The 3,742-nt window shown below is 48.0% G+C and overlaps 1 non-coding gene across 1 annotated transcript; it reads left to right on the forward strand.

Moving 5' to 3' along the window:
* Positions 1-1,594: 1,594 nt before the first annotated feature.
* LOC127212102 (small nucleolar RNA SNORA17) lies at positions 1,595-1,729 on the forward strand. Its single transcript, XR_007833487.1, has one exon. It is a non-coding gene; the product is annotated as a small nucleolar RNA SNORA17 (small nucleolar RNA).
* Positions 1,730-3,742: the final 2,013 nt, after the last annotated feature.

Here is a 3,742-nt window from a genome sequence, read left to right on the forward strand (position 1 = left end):
CTGTCCTTTTGTCAAATGTTCACAGTGAAAAAAGAAAAAAAAAAAAAAAAGGCTATGTGTGAATGTGGGTGCCAGGCCACATTTGTGCAGGTCAGCGATGACATGCTGCAGTTGGTATTTCCTTCCACCAGGGATCCAACAGTCCAAGTCAGCAGGTCAGGCTTTCCTAGCAACCATTTTTAATCCACTGTGCCACTTTACCAGACAAAAATTCACAATTGTTAAGAAGGGATAAAAGTAATGACAAAGATATTCCTTCTATTACTCTCTCTGCTGTATCTATACTCTTCCCATAATAACAGTTAAAGTAAACAGGATTAATTTATATCCTGGAGACTTCTGAGCGCGTCCAGCCCTGCCCCATCTTGAACTTCAGACATGTATTTTCAATGGCCTGAGGTACAGCTCTGTTTGCCATCTCAAACAGTGTGCTCACATATGAAGTACATCCCGTCCTTTCACACCACAGTCCATCGGCCTGCCTAAACAAACCAACAACATACACACCTCTGCCCCTCCCCAGTGGCTCCCTGTCACTGTAAGGACAATGCTACTCAGCCAGTTGCTCATACTGATGACCTGGGAGGCATCCTTGACCCCTCTCTTTTCTGATCACATTCCATCATCAAATATATCCTGCTCTGACCCCTTCTCACCACCTTGCTGAGAGCAGCCTTCCCTTTCACTCTACCCTGAGTTGTTACAAAGCTTCCCACTAGTCTCCACGAATCTATCCACGTTCTTCGCACCTGTCCTCCGTAAGAATGCAGAGGAGTTCACTTAAGATCGTCACCTGGGGCGTGGCGATGGCACAGCAGGTAAAGGCACCTGCTGCCAAGACTGACAACCTGAGTTCAGTCCCTGAGCACCTTATGGAAGAAAGACAGAACTGACTCCCTTAAATTGTCCTCTGACCTTCACGAGCACAATACGGCATGAGTGTGGCCACACACAATAATATATAAATTTAATGAAAATTAAATTTAGGTGCTGGAGAGATGCATGGTAGTTGAGTGTGTACTGCTCCTGCAGAGGACCCAAGTTAGGATCCCAGCACACATCAGTTGGTTCACAGATGCCTGCCTCCAGCTTCAAGGGATCTGATACCCTCTTGTAGCCTCTCTGGCACCTGCAGACACCCCCCCCCCCCCCCCCCCCCCACCCCCACCCCGCGCCACACACACTTCAGCTACTACCTGCCACATGGCTGGAACCATTTTACTTCTATGAACTCTTGTCAATTAAGAGTTGATCTCAGAAAGTGAGATGCATACCTAATGCTTTGCCTGTGGCACAGAGCTTTGCAGTCCCAAGAAACTTCCTCCTTCCTCATTAGTGATGGCTAGTTTGTCTTAGGTTGCACAAATGGCCTTTGGCAGTGATAGTTGACTTGGTGTACAAATCAACCCACTAGTGTTTTTCTTTAAATGAGTGGGTTTTGGGTTATGGCACATGTCAATAACCCAGAAGCACTCAGCAGAGAGGAGTGCTGCTGGTGTTCAAGGATACTGTGGGATACAAAGCAAGACTTTATCTCAGAAAGAAAACAGAAATTCAAACTATCAGGTGGAGACAGGTTAGAAATGAGAACAATCCTGTCCCTAGAGGCAATGAAGTTGCTGTTGCTGGTGTGTCACATGTGTGTCAGTAGGTGGCTGAGAGGAAAGAGGCTGCGTTTAAGCACTGTGTTCTGACCTGTGAACATCTGCACGATTAGTAGCCTAACACTCCGTGAAAAAAAGCCAGCCTGAGATGACCATCAGTCCAGTAGGTCAGTTTACAGGCCTGGTAGGGCAAACCATGTCCATGATGATCTCTTTCTGGTGCCAAAAAATGCATGAGTAGGGCATAGCCCTCCTGAGATTGACCCTAGACACCACAACAAGGAACAAGTAAGTAGTGGAGATATGGAAGAGAAACAGAAACAGAAAGAGGTGGGCACAATGAAGAGCGGAGACTTGAGGGTAGTGAGGAACAGCCTGATGTGAGCAGCCAGTGATGCAACCGGGGACCATTTGGGGGGGGGGGTCCTGGCCTGTGCTGCCACCCCCAGGGACCATGTATTGCTAACAGCCGGGCCTGTTACCACCAAAGACTTGGCCAATGTCCCTGGTCTGGGCTGCTGCGCAGGGACATGCTGATGTCTGTGGACTGTGCAGAAGTTGCCCTAGCACTAACCTGGGCATTCTGGGAGAGCTGGCCCTTAGGGCATGAGAACAGGAGAGCTTGCCCTGCCCATATCCAGCTACTGTACTTGGGAGTGCGGGGCTAGAACATTGTTGGAGTTGCATGTGAACAGACCCCCCCCCCCAAGGATATGGGCATGAGAGAACTGGCCCTGCCTCTTGTCTCCTGTGAAGTGATGTGGAGGACAGGGAGATACCCTCCCCCCCCCCTCTCCTCATCTGCAAGGCAGGTGAGAGACCCACCCCAAAGTCTTCAGAGCAGGAGAGTGGGTCCTTCCCCTCACCTCCTTCAGAATTCAGGAGAGCAGGCCATGCACCTTGCCTGGACAGCACGTAGAGCTGCCTCTGGACCTGGGGGTTGTAGGTGAGCCAGTAGTGAGGGCATAAACACACAAGAGCTAGCTCTGCCTCTAGTTTGCTGTGTAGTAATGCAGAGATGGGAGAGAAACCTTCATCCCTTCCCTAGACTATCCTCACCTATGGCAGACAGGAGAGCTGGCCCTGTGGTCATGAGAGTGGGAGAACTGGCCATGTTTCTCACTAGCAGCCACACTCAGGGAAGTGGGTCCTGTACCTCACCTGAATAGAGCTGGCCCTGGTTGAGAAGGTTACAAGTAAGCCTGCCCCGAGGGCGTGAGAGTGAAAAAGCAAGTGGGGTGACCAGGTCAGATACCTCTCAGGCCCAAATCCATGGCTTTTAATTGGCCCACCCCAACATCTACCTCTTCCATGAACCGATGGAGTGCATGAAGGGGCCATTTCTACAGATCCAAAAATACAGGTTCTCTGAGGTATCTGAGAGGAGTCCCAGTGACATTACAGTATCTACAGAGTAGCAGAAGCCAGGGGCCTCCTACAAGAGCAGTGAATCACTGAAATGAACATTTGTAAGCAAGGAAGTGTGGACAGAAGGGTATACTGTGGGACACACTGTGACACACTACAGTTTTCACAATGAGATTTTTTTTTCCCCTATTGGCAGGGATGTTACAAGGGTGGGAAGGGAGGGGAAGATGAGTGGGGTTAGGCTTCATAATGTGAAATTCACAGACAATCAATAAAAAAAAAAAAATGAGAACAGTGGGATAAAATAGTAAAGGTCAGGTCTAGAGAGGCCTGGTAGTTGGGGCCTGAGTTAAGTTAGTTAAGTTCCTCAGGTGCAGTTCAATTTTGAGCACTGGCTTGGCAGCTCCCAATTGTATGTAAATCCAACATTGGGCATGGAGAGAAGGTTTAGTTGTTGGAGCTGAGGTTAGTTTGATTCTGAGCACTGACTTGGCATCTCATAATGGTAAGTCCAATTCCAGAGACTTAAACATTATCTTAGATATGCATGCAGGAAAACACACATGCACACAAGATAATAAAAATTAAAAAAAAATTAAAAGAACAGAAGTTACCTCTATTCATTTATAGCAGCAACTGTGATCACATCTCTCAGAATTGCATACCTGGAGGAAACAAAGGTGGTTGTCAGCTGTGATGGCCAGATTAGAATGTATCAATAGTCCCCTCCAGATCAAGATTTAATATACCAGGGTTACAGGGTCTTCATC

Source organism: Acomys russatus, chromosome 29, assembly GCF_903995435.1.
Source record: "Acomys russatus chromosome 29, mAcoRus1.1, whole genome shotgun sequence".
Lineage (NCBI taxonomy): Eukaryota > Metazoa > Chordata > Mammalia > Rodentia > Muridae > Acomys > Acomys russatus.